The following is an 18,158-nucleotide window of genomic DNA, read 5'->3' as shown; positions in this document are numbered from 1 at the left end:
TCCAAAAATTGTTTTAATTGCCTATTATATGCTTGGCACTGATAAATAAAAACAAATATACAATTTTTCAAGAATAATGAAAATACTAGGCTGTATTTTGAAGCTAAAATCTAGTGATAGAGAAATAATAAGTTAAAACCAGAGTATTATGAATGTTATGAGTAAGTTTTGTGAAAGAAATAGAACCAGGGTAAGTGCTGAAAACAGTAGTAAAAAATCATTTCACTAAATGTAACTAAAAGTGGTAGTAATAAAGATAATTAAATATGTGAAAAATAGCGAATTTGGCATGCACATTGGGATAAATCTTTTGAAAATAGTATTGATTTCCAGGAACAGATAGCAAAGCGTACATCACATAAACAATGCTGTCCTTATGCAATGACCAATAACCAACAAGAGTAGCCTGCCACCCTTCCTCACCTGCTACCTGCCCTGTTTTCTATAGCTTCAGCCACCTTCCAGCATTCCTATATATATTTCTTATTTACTGCTTTTGCTATTTATTTATTCCTACTAAGTTCCACAAGTGGAGGGTTTTCTTGTCTGATGAATACCAAAAACCATGAATGGTGCCTTACATGTAGCAGTGGCTCAATAAATATCTTAAATAAAGGCATATGTAAGTAAATGAATGAGCAAATGAACAGGTTTTAAAAATCTGATCATTTCAAGACAAAAAATATCCATAATATAGGATGAATTCTAAAATTAACTTGCATTTGTGATTTTGAAGCAATAAAGTATGTGACCACCATGCATAGTGGTCTTACACCTGTAATCCTAGCTTAGGAGGGTTGCATAAGGCCAGGAGTTCAAGACCAGCCTGGGCAACATAGTGAGAATGCACCTTTAAAAAAATAATAAAAATAAAAATTAGCCAGGCATGGTGGTGCATGCCTACAGTCCCAAGTATTCGGGAGGCTGAGGCAGGAGAATTCCTTGAGCCCAGGAGTTTGAGGCACAGTGAGCTATGATCCTGCCCAGTCTAGGCAACAGAGTGAGACTCTGTTAAATAAATAACAGGGTCTCATTAATAAATATTAATAAAATAAACATTAATAAAATAAACATTAATAAACATTAATAAAATAATCATTAATAAAAGTGACTTTATTAATCTTTGCTATCCTTCCTGTTACCTACAGAAGCCTGGTATAATTTCTATAGTTGATCATTCTAATCACATATCTTTTATTAATATATAAGAAAACAGTGTGAAAGAATATGGGAATAAGTTATATTCCCATATTCTAATTTATATGAGTAAATACAGGGATTTTAAAAATATGCTAATATAATAGTCAATGTGTTCAACATCAGCTCAGCAATATTTATTGAGCACCTACTATGTATCAGGCATAGAACTCTGAAAAAGAAATTTTCTTACCTCATGGAAACAAATATAAACCAATATACAAATTTAATCATTTCAGAGAATTCTAAATGTAGATGAAAAAATTTGGTGGGGAAGGAATTGGGATTTCACTTTTAGTTAAAGCATTCAAGGACAATCTCCCCTGTAGGTAACATTTGAACTGATACAGAATGAGAAAATTGCACTTACTACAAGGAGATTGAAGAGAAAATTCCAGGCAGAGAGAAGAGTGAGTATAAAACACTACTGGTGACCAAAATGGGCTGTTTGAGGAATGGAATGAAGGCCATTGTATTTGGAGATCACAGAGAAACAAAAGAATTCAATGTGTGTTGAACTCAGAAAGATATCAGGAGCTAAATCATGTAAGGCTTAGATGACTATGAATAGAATTTGGCCTTCATTTCCTGTTCCCTTGTAATTTTCCAGAGAGTGTCATGCTGCAAATAATACAATTTGATTCCTACTTTTAAAAAAATCCCAGCTATATATAGAAAAAGGCCTGTACCTGGGGAAAGAAATCTTTATCACATGTAGTTTCTATTAAACTTCTCAATGAGAAAATATAACAAAAAGGTAGTAGTGAATTACTATTACAATTCTACACATATGTGTTGCCTTTCATGCATTAAAAGTCACAATTTTTGTAATTTTATTCATGTGCATCACAAATATAAAACTTATTTTTATCACTTCTGTCTTCAGACACATTTTAAGATTTTATTAATTTATTTATTTTAGAACTAACCTAAATTCCCCTGGATGTGGGAGGGAAAATTAATGACAATTATTCCAGTCCAAGAGTATTACTTTCTATAAAACTAACCCTAAACTTTGGTTTACTTCAGCCCTAAGAGAAATAGCATATTAACCCTGGCTGATTATAATGGGTAAATGTGATCAATATTTTACTCCTTACTTCTCCTGAAAAACTAAAACCTGACAGGCTAAAGTAAATTTAAAGTCTAAACCACAAAGCTGTACCAAATTTAGTTGGGGCAGTAAGTAGACATTTTTAAACCTGTATGACAGATACGACTAAAACAATTGATCTTGTTGACATTGCTACCTTTGTAGGGATGGAAATAAATATTAACAATGTAATTTACCATTGCACATTTTGGCAAGAAAATTTTTACCATTCAAAAAGTCAGGTTGAGCTTACTCTCTGTGGCATTGTCACAGCCTATTTCTGATGGAAAATATTTTTAGCCACAATTGACTAAGTCATTTGTCTTAGTGAGACCTCACAGGCAATAGATGGCATTAGCAAGTAGATATAGGAAAACCGTCATCATTAATTATAATGAGGACTGCAATTGGGGTCCCTGAGTTTCCAGTGGCAGATTCACAAAGTGGGTAATACAATTTGTGGATCAAACACAATTAAGTGTAATATATAGTTAATGTCTTTCTATTTGCCTCTTTAATTGCAAGATCAACTCTGAGACTACACAATGGTAACTGGTACTCAACTAATTCTTTGGCTGTGTAATCTGGATTTACTAGTGGAACTGTATTTGAGCTTCCTGAAAAGTTTCATGACAGTCAGCAGCGTGTTATGAGTAACTTTAGCCAGTATCTATGTGAGACAGGACTAGCTGGAATTTCCTAGGCCAACTAAGAATCCCTAAGCCTAGCTGGGAAGGTGACCATATCCACCTTTAAACATGGGGCTTGCAACTTAGTCCACACTGGACCAATCAGAGAGCTCACTAAAATGCTAATTAGGCAAAACAGGAGGTAAAGAAATAGCAAATCATCTATTGCCTGAGAGCACAGGGGGAGGGACAAGGATCGGGATTTAAACCCAGGCATTTGAGCCGGCTATGGCAACCCCCTTTGGGTCCCCTCCCCTTATGTGGGAGCTCTGTCTTCACTCTATTAAATCTTGCAACTGCACTCTTCTGGTCCGTGTTTTGTTAAGGCTTAAGCTGAGCTTTTGCTGGCGGTCCACCACTGCTGTTTGCCCCCACTAGCAGACCGCCCGCTGACTTCCATCCCTCCGGATCCAGCAGGGTGTCCGCTGTACTCCTGATCCAGCGAGGTGGCCACTGCCACTTCCGATGGGACTAAAGGTTTGCCATTGTTCCTGCACGACTAAGTCCCTGGGTTCGTCCTAATCGAGCTGAACACTAGTCACTGGGTTCCACGGTTCTCTTCCGTGACTCACGGCTTCTAATAGAGCTGTAACACTCAGGCATGGCCCAAGATTCCATTCCTTGGAATCCTTCAGGCCAAGAACCCCAGGTCAGAGAACACGAGGCTTGCCACCATCTTGGAGGTGGCCCGCCACCATTTTGGAAGCTGCCGCCACCATATTGGGAGCTCTAGGAGCAAGGTCCCCCTTAGCATCTACACAAACAAAGTGAAAGATGGTCAAGCTAGTTTTTCTCTGTACATGTTGATCATCAAGATAAGTAAAATTTCAAGGAAAATTTGCAGACAGAATTTTCATTTTTAGAAAATTTTTGGCTGGGCACCGTGCCTCACACCTGGAATCCCAGCACTTTGGGAGGCCAAGGAGGGCAGATTGTTTGAGCTCAGGAGTTCAAGACCAGCCTGGACAGCATGGAGAAACCCCGTCTCTGCGAAACATGCAAAAATTAGCCAGGTGTAGTGGTATGTATCTGTAGTCTCAGCTACTCAGTAGGCTGAGGTGGGGGAGGATTGCCTAAACTCAGGTAAGTCAAGGCTGCAGTGAGCCATGATTGCACCATTGCACTCCATCTTGGGTGACAGAGTGAGACCCTGTCTCAAAAATCATAACAGTAATAATAAATGAATAGAAAAAATTCCTGTAAAAGTCATTTAAAATAAAACTGTTTATGAGTGCCAACATTTTGACAAATAGGATGTAACTTTAGAATATTTTTAATTGTATAAACAAAAGTATATAAAAAACTTGCTGCGTCTTTTGGCCCTGGTGTAACAGATACAAATTCAGTCAACCCGAATGGCTATAAATCAATATTAATTTGATTACTTATGCATTTAACTGTTGCCCTAGTATTTTCTTCTGTGGAATTTACAGTTTAAAATGCATTTCTACTTACACTCTACTGTATCGATTAGGATTACAGTTTGTTTCTTACTAGCTCTGATTCTATTCTACAGCATTTCGTTATGCTATTCTTTCCTTTTATGCTCATTCACGTTTTTAATATGTTTAGTCTATTAAGCATTGCACTTTAATTTTGGTCAGTCTATTTTCCTTCCCTAAAATTACACTGGCATTTCTACTAACATTTATCAGAATTTTTATGTGCTGGTTCGTCTACTTTTTACATTTAAGAAATTTTAAAAAAGAAATCTTATGTGGCAAAATTCTCCCCTCCTCTCCATACAGAGATTTCTGATTACATAAATCAATTATCAAAAATGCACATACCTGTCACAAATGCTTTTTCTCACCAGAATAAATTTAAGATATGTTGCAAAATGTAAGGTAGCTTTTTATAGAAATCCCAAGTCTACCTTCTAAAAGTTACATTTATAAACCACTAAGCGATTTCTGTGATTCTTAGAAACATTCACTATTTACTTCTCTCCTCTCATTCACATTTATAAACTAATGAGTGTGTGTATGTGTGTGTGTTTGTGTACCTTAAGCGTTCAGTGAATTTGGGAAAATTAGTGAATTAGTTGGCAGGGCATGATTATGTGAAAACCATGTTTCACCAAACACAGAGGAACATAATGACTTTTTTTGAGACGGAGTTTTGCTCTGTCACTAGGCTGGAGTGCAGTGGCGCTATCTCAGCTCGCTGCAACCTCTGCCTCCCAGGTTCAAGCAATTCCCCTGCCTCAGCCTCCAGAATAGCTGGGACGACAGGTGCGTGCGACCACACCCAGCTAATTTTTTTTTTTTTTTTTAATGTATTTTAGTAGAGACTGGGCTGGGTTTCATCATGTTGGCCAGGATGGTCTCGATCTCCTGACCTCATGATCCATCCGCCTCGGCCTCCCAAAGTTCTGGGATTACAAGCGTGAGCCACCACGCCTGGCCATGACATTTTTTGTGTGTATCTTTCCTTCCTTTTCTTTTCCTCATTTTGCTGTTGACCTATGAATATAGAATAGTGTAGGGATGGTAGCACTGTTTAAAGATGTTAGCTCTTGCCTTCTCCCACACAGCGTAAGTACCTCAAGTGAAACAGAGTAACTTAGGCACATTGCAACTTTGTCTTCTTGGCTGTATTGTGTGTGTTTGTGTGTGTGGGTGTTTGAGAGAGAGAGAGAGAAGAGAAGAGAAAGAGAGAGGGAGAGTGTGTGTGCGTGCGCGTGTGTGTGTCAGGGTGAAGGTATGGGGAGTGGGCTGTGAAGAAAAAGAAAATACTAGATGTCATTAATATGATTATAGCTACCCTTCTTACATTAACTCACTTCCTTCCTGCAACTTTTGTTAATATTGGTTGAATCTAAAGAATTTTCAGACTAAGGTAAGCTTAAGTCAATTTGACTACCATTCTGTTAAGGCAGACACATTCTAGCACGATACTGCTTTTATGCATACCTTCTCTATTTCCCTCTTCCTCCTGAACAAAACAAAACAAAACAAAAGCCTTTAGATTCACCAACCTGTAATGAGGTATGTAAAATACTATGCCATTAACACAGTAGTGCCTTGTCTCAAGGTCACTTTCATATGGCTAAAAGCAAAACAGCACACTCCCTTTGACTCAAAGGAGCCTGCATATTCCATATGGTATATATACACGATGGAATACTATTCGGCCTTTCAAAAGGGGGAAATTCTGCCATTTACAATAACATGGATGAACCTGGAGGATATTATGCTAAGTGAAATAACCATGTACCAAAAGAAAAATACTGCATGATTTCACTTACGGGTGGAATCCAAAAAAGTTGAACTTATAGAATCAGAGAGTATGATGGTTACCAGAGGCTGGGGTAGGGGCAGGAATGGGGAAAAGAGAGAAGCTGGTCAAAGGGCATAAAGTTTCAGACAGGTGGAATACATTTCAGTTATCTATTGCACAGAATGGTGACTATAATAAATAAAAATGCATTGCATATCTCAAAATCGCTAAAATAATAGATTTTAAACTCCCCCCCCCAAAAAAACAGTAAGTGCGTGAGGTAATGCGTTTGTTACATAAGCTGATTTCCACATTGTATACATTTATGAAAGAATCACACAGTATCTTATAAATACACATAATTATTATTTGTCATTTAAAATATGATTTTTTAACACATATTCAGATCCTGAAGGCGAGTTCTTTCCAGATGCAAGCTTTCTCTATCGAAAACTGGTATTTCATCTTCCATATCCACAGAAAGAAAAAAGTTGTTTGGGATGAGGTCTTGCTGTGTTGCTTAGGCTGGTGCTAAATGCATTGTCTCAGGCTCCCAAGTAGCTCCACAGAAAATTTTACTAAGAGATGAATGGGATAGAAGAGAAAGGGGCACTCCGTGATCACGTCATTATGTGTAAAACTTCCTGTGACCAAGAACTCATCTAGTGATTCTCATCTCTATTTGACCTTGCTCATAAATCAATGGATTTTACATGTTAGAAACATAAATAAGATCATAAATGTCTTAAATTAATGCACTGGTGACAGTTCCATACAGGTTTTCATAGAAACTTCCCATGAAAACATCCCTAGACATATATAATGTTATGTAATTCTCCCAGGAACGCTGTGAGGGAGATAACACGTCATATTATTACAGATAAGGTAACTGAGACTCAAAGAGGTTGTCTTTTGACAAAAGCTATAAAACTAAAAAAAGGCAGAGTCTCAATATAAATTCTGTGTGTTCTGACTTTAAAGTCATGTTCTATCCTCTGTGTCATGTAGTCCCCAAAGCAGATCTCAGCTGAGCTTGGTAATATCAGCAGTACACAATGGACTGACTTCAGATATGAAAAATACAGAGTGTAGTATTCTCTGTATTTTTTAGCAGAGAAACTCTACACGGAACCAAATAACCTTATAGGAGAAAAATAAAGAGTAATGTTTATGTATAGTTACACTATATATAAACATATATAAATATATGTTAAATATAGTTACACATTTTTTAGTGTTTTACATATTGTTACATATGTAAAATGTTTACATATATAGTGTTTTACATATTGGAACCTTTGTATTTACCATTATCTTTGATCTTCATAACAATTTTAGCTTATTAGCTCTATTTCATGCATTGAGAAACTGACTTAGAGAGATTCTGAAACCTAAAAAATTTCTCACAGTAAGTACAATTGTCATTAAATATCCACAGAGGATTGGTGTCAAGACCCCTCACAGATACCAAAATCAATGGATGCTCAAATCCCTATTTAAAAAAAAAAAGTTAACACCTGTAATTCCAGCACTTTGGGAGGCTGAGGTGGGCAGATCCCTAGAGCTCAGGAGTTTGAGACCAGCCTGGGCAAAACCCTATCTCTACAAAAAATACAAAAATTAAGCAGGCATAGTGTCATGCGCCTGTAGCACCAGCTATTAGGGAGGCTGAGCTGGGAGGTTTGGTTGAGCCTGAGATTTCGAGGCTGCATTGAGCTGTGATCATGCCATTGACCTCAGTCTGGGTAACGGAGCAAGACCCTGTCTAAAAAAAGAAAAAATTCAGTATTTTCATATAACCTATGGGCATCCTCTTGTATTCTTTAAATCATCTCTAGATTACTTACAATACCCAATACAATGTAAATGCTATGTATATTTGTATTTGTCTCTCTATTTTGCTGTATTTTTAATTGTCTTTTTTTTCTTAATATTTTTTGCCTGCGTCTTGTCGAATCCATGGATACAAAACCCATGGATCCAGAGGGCTGACTGTACTGAACTGGGAGTTGAACATGAATCTTTCCTTTCAGGGTTTGCTTCACTATCCATTACAATACACTACCTTTATAAGCTATTGATGGTTTCTGCTCTTCTGCTTTTTCAGAAATTTTTGCCCTGGTTAAACAGCATCATTCCCTTCTACATTAGACTCAATCCCTTTAAACAATAATTAGGAATTGACAAACATCTCTAAAAAGGATAAAAAACCAGTGATTCAGTCTGGTGCCCATTACAGTAAGCAGTCGAAGGGGGTCAGATTATGCCACCCCAAAATCCACTTTGGCATAAGAATTATTTTGAGTTGAGTTCCGGAAGAGTTCTCTGCACACCTTTTCACTGCCTAAACATAGAACATACATTTCCCTTTGTGAAGGCATCCTCCTCTTTCCCTTTGTCAGGCATAGAAGAGCATTAATCACTGAGAAAGAATTTACACTAAGGGATATTTACATCAACAGATCTTACTAGAATAACCCTTATCTTCCCTCATAAGCTTCCTAGTCAGTTCTCCAGGATTTCTTGACCCTTGAAGCCCAAACACCTTTTCCTTTGTTAAAATGATGTATGTCCCCAAGTCAAACCACTTAGAGTTTTCCTTATTTTCTGTGAATTCCAATGCATGTAAAACATTAATTAAACTCTATGCTTTTTTTCCTCCTGCTAATCTGTCTTTTGTTAGTTTAATTCACAAGCCCCTCTTACTTAACCTAAGAGAGTAGCAGAAAAGATCCTCCCTCCATCACAATAATATGTATAATTTTTTAATTTAAAAAATTTTAAAAGTCTCCACATATTATTCAGTGACCTGCCCCTGACAGTTTCAAATTCAACCAATCCTAATGTGTTAATTCATGTTAGGTATTTTCTTCTCATACATTGATATGAAACTATTTCTGAAACAAATGAAGCACTAAAACATAATTGGAAAGGCAAGCAGTATGGGAACACTGGATAAATTGAAGTGCAAGGCAGAGAATAATGAAGGAGGATACCTATAAAGAGGCTTCCTATCTTATGATTTTCTCTATATTTGACTGTGCTCATAAATCAATTGATCATACATGTTAGAAACATAAATTAGATCATAATATCTGAAATTAATGCACTGACGACACTTCCATAGAGGTTTTCAAGGAAAATACTAATGTATTTGGAGCTGTTTTTTAACATCTGAGTTGGCATCAAGTACAAAACATCTCCTCCCACCCATCCTTTGGTGCCCTACTAAGTGACAGAATTCTGATAGGGGCAGCGCCCAGCTGACTCCCTGTAGCAAATATGATACTTTTGCTTTTATGAAGCCATCTGCAGAGAAATAAATCATCATAAAGTTGACTGAGTGTGTCCTATATTCATCTGCTTGAACAAGTTCAATGTAATTGACTGACAATAATAAAAGGGGATTAGAGAAAAAAAGTCCTCAGTATTGTCAAGTGGGTGTCACCCAACCCCTGACTTCTGAAAGATGGTCAGGATACAGATGGGCTGAAAGAAAGAAGAAGCTATCCAAGGAGAGCAAAGACAGACAGGGCATAAGGAGTGTGACAGCATGGCATCTGTGTCTGTGCTGGGAGAGTCTGCATGCAGTGGAAGAAATGGGAGGAGAGTTATTTTGCATAGTTAAAAGGTTGGTCTGATTGAAATAGATAGTTCATGTTGTTAACTAATAAGGGATAATTTAAAGCTGTACAGTTCACTGAAATTATTGAATGCTATAATTTGGCTTTATTTTTCTATCACATTTGACGTCTCAGCACAGTAGCACAGGTAGCACACTGAGGAAGAATTAATTGAGAGCATTCTGCAGAGGTGAGGCTTTAATGCCTTTTCTTCCTCTGCATACCAGAATAGGAACTTAACGGAAAATCTGCATCTAGACAGACCAGGGCTCTGTATATAGCAAAATCTTGAGGTCATTTTTGAAGGGATTGTATAAAAAGAATGAATATGTAAAAAACAGTGGAACCCATATCTGTAATGAGAGTTGAGTACATTAAATGTTTATACACAATGAGCTATAACATCTCTGCAGTGAGTTTTTGTTATAACCTTGATTCCTCCCATTGAAGCACTAGTGGAAACCATTGACCAGTGTTTTTCTGATGATCTGATTGGATTTGTTGCCTGTGCCTTGCCCTCTTGCTTCATGATCCATATTGATCCTCAGATAGTTCTTAATAATGCTCTAGTTAATTCCTTTAATAGCATTTGATGTTTTATTTCTGCTGTTCATTCCAGCTTGAGTGTCCTGTTAGTGTGTTCTTGTCTTCTGAGCAATAGATTTTTGAAATGACAGACAGAGGATTTTAGACTTCCCTGAGAGGAACTTATAAATATAATCAATGTTAAGTGAAAGGGCCAATAGGGCACTTACACATGCGGATTTTCTACCTGTGAATTATCCCAATCTTAGAAACTTAGATAAGCCTTGTATTATAAGCAGATACATGCTCAGAGCATAATACTTAATAACTTACTTCCAAAATTTGGTGGATTTCTTTGCAAATATTTATCAGTATACAATTTCGCTCCATGTCTGGACCTAATATTCAGTATGAGATCCTTGAGAGCCCACTTTCAATGCTGATCAAAGCCTTTGTGTTCTCATACCCACCATATGGTGTCGCTATAAAGATGGATAGTAGCAGAAAAACTAGTGCGCCCCTGTGCAGTGAGTCCAATGGGAATGACAAACAGCATGGCAAATAGAAGAAACAATCAGTCAATCAACATTCAAATACCGGGTCCCCTCTAGAGTCCCTGCTAGGAATCCAAGAAAGAAATGACATAGATCTTGCTTAAAAAAATTGATTTGGAGGTCCAACATATATTCGAATATTTTCAAATATTAATTTCAATATTCCAAAATTTCAATACTTATTAAAAAATTAAAATGTTAAGGGTAAATAATGACATTAAAGGGAGTTAAATATTAATGTTATATGGAATCATATAAACGCAGGACTAAAACGCTTAAAACAATCTTCTTTTTTTTTTTTTGGTAAGACTTTGTAGCGGGATTTAAGATGGAAAGTTTCAGAAACAAATATGAAAGGTATTGTAAGAAGAGGGAACAATGTAACAAAAAACAGTGAAAAAAGACTGAATGTGGTATATTATGGAAATATGGAAATAGTGAGATTTCACTTAAGAGAAACCTTCATCAAAACACAGCCTGAAGTAACAGAAGACCATCTGCTCAGCAATAGTAAATGCAGAGATTCACTTAGCATAAGCAAAGGGACAACAATTCAAGGGACAAAAAACAATAGGTGTATAAAATTAAAAGAGCTGGCTAGGTATGGTAGCTCATGCCTGCAATCCCAGCACTTTGGGAGGCTGAGGTGAAAATATTGCTTGAGCCCAGAAATTTGGGACCAGCCTGGGCAACATAGGGAGACTCTGTCTCTACAAAAAAAAAAAAAAAAAAAACATAAAAATAAACCAGACATGGTGGCACATGCCTGTGGTACCAGCTACTCAGTGGGAGGCTGATGTGAGAGGATTGCTCGAGTCCTGGAGGCTGAGGCTGAGGCTGAGTGAGCCTTTATGGAACCAGTGCATTCCAGCCTCGATAACAGAGTCCCTGTTTCCAAAAAATACATAAATAAAATTAAAAGAGCTTTAAAATCCTGTTTTTTACCAACAGTCCATTGACATTTTGCACACAATAGGTGTCCAAATGATACTACAGAATTATTGTCTGGGCAGAATAAAATACATCACTTTAAAAGTCAAATTGAGACTTTTTTCCCCTTGAATATGTTTTGACTTTGGAGATTTAGAAGGATCAATTTCTGTCAGTGGTAGAGGGCTATACTCTGAATATCGAGTTTAAGATCCATCATTTGCTTGAGCTACATTATAATAGTTTAATTTTTGAAACAACACTGCTGAAATAGTTTTTGGAGCTAGATAATAGATTGTAATACAGACTAGAAGGAATTGCAGTACATTTCTTCAGGGCAGAAAGCAGGTGTAGTTATGTCTCTGCATGTACATCCAATGCTAATGTTTTTTAAATGTAAATTGTTTCTTTTAAGAGAAAATGTTATATTGAATATTGACGCAAAGGCATTATATGTTTGTGTTTTATTTTCCTGAGATCTAAAACTCATTCTCCACCTATACTGAGACTTCGATGAAATATTCCAAAGTGTTTGTAACAAATCTGGCATTTAAGGAAGCAGATTTATATAAGCTATAGCTGGGATTTTTTTCTATATCTATTTCCAGTTTCTTTATAATATTTTATGCAGGCTTATTATGATTTTATCTATAGGTGCATTTAAGTATGTTTTGAACAGTGGGGGGAAATTAAAACTTGAAATTTAACAAAGAACTTAAAGTGAGCTACTGCAATAATAATGAATTCTTAAATAATGAATTTTAGAAGTCGGATACAATTCTCCCTAAAAGGATTCATTATATAAAGCAAATAGCTGAACAATGTCGGGTTGTAACGTAGTAATCAAGAGAAAGGGCTTCCAGGCCAGGTGCAGCTATCACTTTAAGCCCCAGGACAGCCAGGCTGCTTCTCACACGATTGCCAGGGAAACAGAGGCTTCAGCTTCTGTGGTCAAGAAGCTGGGTATGTCATGGACCAGTATTTCAGATATGCTTCCCTTCAAGAATTACTTTTCCAGCTCTCCCTCAAGACAAATTGTTCATCTGGACGGAACGGGGACAGAAGTCTTGCGGAAGTACAAAGAGTGAAACAAATAACTTTAAGCTGTTGAAGAGCCAGCTGTGAGATCCAGACATAAAGGATGACCAGATCTTGAACTGGCTGTGAGAATTTTGCTCTTCTATCATGGACTTGGCAAAAGACTTTGAGCAGCTCCTCAGTGTTACATTGAGATTGGCTTGGCTGAATAGAAATCAAACGGTGGTGGAAGAGTATTTGGCTTCTCTGGGTAATCTTGTATCAACAGACTGTCTTCCTTAGCCCAAGTCTCAGCATAATTGCTTCCCACTTGGGGTACCCTCCCTGAATGATCATTAAGAAGAGCCATGTAAATGTTTCAGATTCTGATGATGGAGGTGATTTTCTTCCTGCAAATTTTGACACATGTCATACAACCTTACAAATAATACCAAGATATGTCCCACTGGCACTGTGTTGTTTGTGCCAATACTGGTAGAAACATTTCCATTTGTTCAATTGGAAAGAATATTGGAATGTTACATTCATAACTTACTAAAGATTAGTATATACTTTCCAACTTTGAGGAACGAAATTCTGAAGCTTATTATTAAAAAATCTATTCAAGTTGGATGTGAATGCATTCTGGCAGGATACTGAAGATGCTGAGGAAACAGCAGTCAAACTTGTGGTGGGACAGATTCCATGGAATGATTGTTTAATATGAACAAAGATGAAGGGACTGTTTCTAAGGCTGACTCCAAATGGCTCGTTCTGATGGTGCACCCTGTAGCTAAATGCCTGGACATCCTGCTGTATTTGCTTTTTCTGTACGTGAAGTATGTCTGGTATGTATAATACATGTTAAGGTTGATAACAAAATAAAGGATTTGTAATATATCAAAAACTGATAAACATATTTGGCAAACTCCTGTTGCCCGTCCCTGCCTCCTGTCATGTACAGTTTTTCATGTTTTACCTCCACAACTTAAAATTGGGACTCTCAGAAGCATTTTTAGAACATCTCTAGGAAAAACAATGCAGGATCCAAATAATCCTGCTATCATCAGGTGAGCTGCTGGAAATTATATTGGAAGCTCTTTGGCAAGAGCTAAATTCATTCCTGTCATCTCAACTATAAAATCATGCCTAGGTCTTTTGGTTAACTGGCCACACAAATACCTTAGTAACCAGGATCTGAGAATGAAGGCTTTTTGTGATATTGCTCTCCATCAAACATTTTACTCAGCCTTCCAAGCTGTGTTCCACACCTTTGTTTTTAGACACAAGCAGCTTTTAAGTATAAACCTGAAAGAAGGTTTGAGATGTCTTCAATGCCTACATTTTTAAGGGATAGTGTCTAGTCAGCTAAATCCTCTGAAGATTTGCCTGCCCTCAGTGGTTAACTTATTTGCTGCTGTCACAAATAAATATCATTGAGTCTGGTACACTATAGGTGAGAGGAACAATGGCCAGAAATACCGGTGGAGGGGACTTAGTGTGAACATGCACCAACCCATTGGACGCCTTCTTCTCCTTTGATCCTTGTGTGATTAAGCAGTCAAAGAAAGTCATTGATTCTATTTATCAGATATGGGAAGACATAAGTGTCGAAGAACTTCAGGAGTTTAAGAAGCCTAGAAAAAGGAGATGGCAGAAGATGAAGACGATCTTTTGAAAGGTGAAGTTCCCCCAAACTGAAGTTCCCCATTTCCACCATGATTGGGATTATACCGAGCCACTTGATGCGATGCACATTTCCAAAGTCCTTCGAGTAGTGTGGGCTCCCCATCTGTGTTATACCTGCCAGACCAGCTCCTTCTCATCTGGAGGATTTGTGATTGACACGCAGCATTCTTCTCCATACTCGTCATGTTCTTCAGCAACTGTTTCTGCTGTTTGGGCACTGCATTGAACTAGAATGAGCACCTGACTCAGGCATCATATTTTCAAGTTAGACTTGACGGTCTGAACAGACTTTTTATTTTCTTTTTTGATCCCCTTAGAGACAAAAATAGAAGACTGAATATCATGTGCAATATTTGACGGTGGGGTTGATGATAAATGTTAAAGACTTTGCTTGTTTGTTTAAGAAGTACTTTTCTTGGCTGGGCATGGTGGTGGCTCATGCCTGTAATCCCAGCACTTTGGGAGGCCGAGGCAGGAGGATCACGATGTCAGGAGATCAAGACCATCCTGGCTACCACGGTGAAACCCCATCTCTAGTAAAATACAAAAAATTAGCAGGGCGTGGTGGCGTGCACCTGTAGTCCCAGCTATTCGGGAGGCTGAGGCAGGAGAATGGTGTGGACCTAGGAGGCGGAGGTTGCAGTGAGCCGAGATTGCGCCACTGCACTCCAGCCTGGGCGACAGAGCAAGACTCTGTCTCAAAAAAAGAAAAAAGAAAAAAAGAGAGAAAGAAAGAAGGAAAGAAAGAGAGAAGAGAGAAAGAAAGAAAAAGAAAGAAAGAAAGAGTACTTTTCTTTGCATTACAGCTTTTTGACATAATTATTGTATAATTTCTAATATAGACAGCAGCCTATTTTGACAGACTGCCTTTTTAACTCAGGATTTTTTTTCAGAACCATAGTCATAGAACTTTGCTGATCTGCTTTCAACGAAGAATCCTCTAAGATAAATCCTCTATTCAAAGACTCTAACTAGAATGTGTTATTTTTGCTGCATTGTTTACCTCCTGCTGTAGTTGTGTGTTGGAATTTCAGTAGGGTGCAGAGAAAATGGAAACTAGGGAAACATCCAAACCTGGTCTGGAACAAAGAGAATTGGAGCTGGCACTGAAGGAGATCTCTAGGGACCCCAGAGACCAATAAAAGCCAGTAGGGAAGAGAGAGAGAAATTAGAGAAACAGAATCAAACAAATGATATACTTTCATGGTGTAAAAATGAATTTGAAAAAGAAGTGGAGATCCAGATAAATGTAATTCATATTGACTGAAAGTAGGCTTGGGCTTGCATTAAAAAAAAATTACATCATATTTTGCCCTTCGGCTTTCAAGTGTCCCGTTGGAACTAGAATTGCTCTTTGGTAGCAGTTAGATAGAGTTATTTTTGACCTGCATTATTTGGTATTTTCAGAATTTCTTTGTTCAAACAGGAAGGAAAAAAAAAAAAAGCAATTAGGGCTGAGCATGGTGTGGCTCATGCCCGTAATCCCAGCACTTTGGGAGGCTGAGGCAGGAGGACTGCCTGAGCTCAGAAGTTTGAGATCAGCCTGGCCAAAATAGCAAAACATTGTCTCTACAAAAAGCACAAAAATTAGCTGGGCATGTTGGTGCATGCCTGTAGTCCCAGCTACTCTGGAGGCTGAGGCAGGAGGATGGATTGAGCCTGGGAAGTAGAAGCTGCAATAAGCTGTATTTGCACCACTGCACTCCAGCCTGAGTGACAGAGTAAGACCCTATCTCTTAAAAAAAAAAAAAAAAAAGTAGGTTATTTGGTGGAATGGTTTTGCTAGCAATAATAGGCCAAACTTACTACTGCAGTCTTTTTCCAATGGCTATGCCTATCATGGATTCAGCTTGGTGAAATCCTTCTCTACAAGGCTCTTTTGCTATTTTCTTAACTAAACACTGGGAGAGAGGAGAAGTCTAAGACGACCTTGCTTTATAACAAATTTGCCCAAGCACTGCCAGAGTCATTCTGAAGTTCAAGTATATTTTTGCTTTGTTTTTTAAATGTGTATTTTTTGTTTACTTGTGAAAATGATCATCTTCAAGCATATTTATTTTTCTGCCCCTTCTATTTATTTAAAGGCAGGCAATATTTTCTTGATCACAAATATTTTGTAATGAATTACGTCCTCTTTCCTAAGGCTTTGTATGCTATTGCATAATTATACTGGTGGCAATGTAGAGTTTGAATTTCAGTCTATAAATATGTTTTTTGGAAAACAGAAATTGTCATTGCTTCAAAAAGTTTGGATATTGGTAATTTGATTTTGGTGACTTGGTGGAAAGTCATTTGAGAACCTCATGGTTCTCTTTTTTTAACTGCTGGCAAAAAGTAGATTTTTGCATATTGGATAAAATGAGTAAATAAAATTGTATCTAGAGAAGTTAACAGTAAGTGTAACCTTGTGGGTTGGGAAGCAGTATTAACGCACAAGGACTTTATTTACAAATAAGTCTTAGTCTGAAAAAAGTTTGAGAAAAAAAAATCCATTGTGAAAATAAAGCAACGATATGATTAATCTATAACTTTCATTCTTATGCCAATAAAAGGAGGTACCCCAATTTTAAAAAGAATTCTCACTTAAAAAAAACAAGAGAGAGAGACAGAGAGAGAAGGGAGAGAGAAAAAAAGGATTGTAATTCAAGACTCTATACCCAGTCCTGAATCATTCATCTGTCAGAGCAAATAAAGCTATCTATTGATATGTAAATAAGCAAAACCATATTATTCTACACCCATTAGAGGAGAAATGGATCGAATTAAAACCAAACAACAACTAGAACAGATTGCTCAAGTATCACTATGGAGGACTATGGATGAGAGAGATCCTCCAACCAAAAAAAGGGCATTTTGTGAGCTCCATTCAGGGGGGAAAAGATTGGGACAGAAATCAAATAATAAATACAGTAAGTATGTTGTTTGGTCAACCTACATGCTTTAGTGAAGTGCAACTAAAGTTCTAGTCTTTACTAATTCTCTATCCAATTGTGCTCAGCCTGAAGTTATATCTATGTACATTTTAATGTCTACATTTTTATTATCAAGATTTTAATTGATGTTTCCTTAATACTCATATTTTATTGTTTCAATCTTTCTGTTTTTTACTTCCTAAATAAGCTAAGACACACTTATTCTTTTGACCATAATTTGATGTGGAAGAAACTTATCATCTGAGTGCTTAATCATTGTGTATGTCTTTCCAAGTGTTATGCTACTTAATATAATTTGGAATTTTACTTTGTAGACTTAAGAAACAATTTCATGTGATTATTAATATTTTCTCTGTCCTCCAATTCTAATTGCCTTACTCAAATCATGCCCACCCACTCAACTCTGTTTTTCAAAAGTGACAGTCATAGTTCCAGTAGCCCAACTTGTAAGAGGCACTTCTGTCTCCTACAGAAGCCAAACTTGTATCTTTTTTTCTTTTCACCAAGATCCAGAGCCGTTTAGGGCCATAACTTCAGACCTACTCACTGCTTTGTTGTTTTTCTACTTCTTGTCCACAGAAATATGTCTCCTTTTAATCCCAGCTATGATTATTTTGCTTTTCTTTTATTATATTGTCTATTATTGCAGTTTTGAGGATCATGTTGTGTGGAAGTCTTCCCACTTC

General features: G+C 37.2%; 1 pseudogene; it reads left to right on the top strand.

The window, feature by feature from the left end:
• Positions 1 to 12,774: 12,774 nt before the first annotated feature.
• On the top strand, positions 12,775 to 14,881 carry LOC126932655 (RNA polymerase I-specific transcription initiation factor RRN3-like; annotated as a pseudogene).
• Positions 14,882 to 18,158: the final 3,277 nt, after the last annotated feature.

The sequence above is a fragment of the Macaca thibetana genome, chromosome 12, assembly GCF_024542745.1.
Source record: "Macaca thibetana thibetana isolate TM-01 chromosome 12, ASM2454274v1, whole genome shotgun sequence".
In the NCBI taxonomy this organism is placed as follows: Eukaryota; Metazoa; Chordata; class Mammalia; order Primates; family Cercopithecidae; genus Macaca; species Macaca thibetana.
This window is presented reverse-complemented; position numbering and strand designations above follow the sequence as displayed.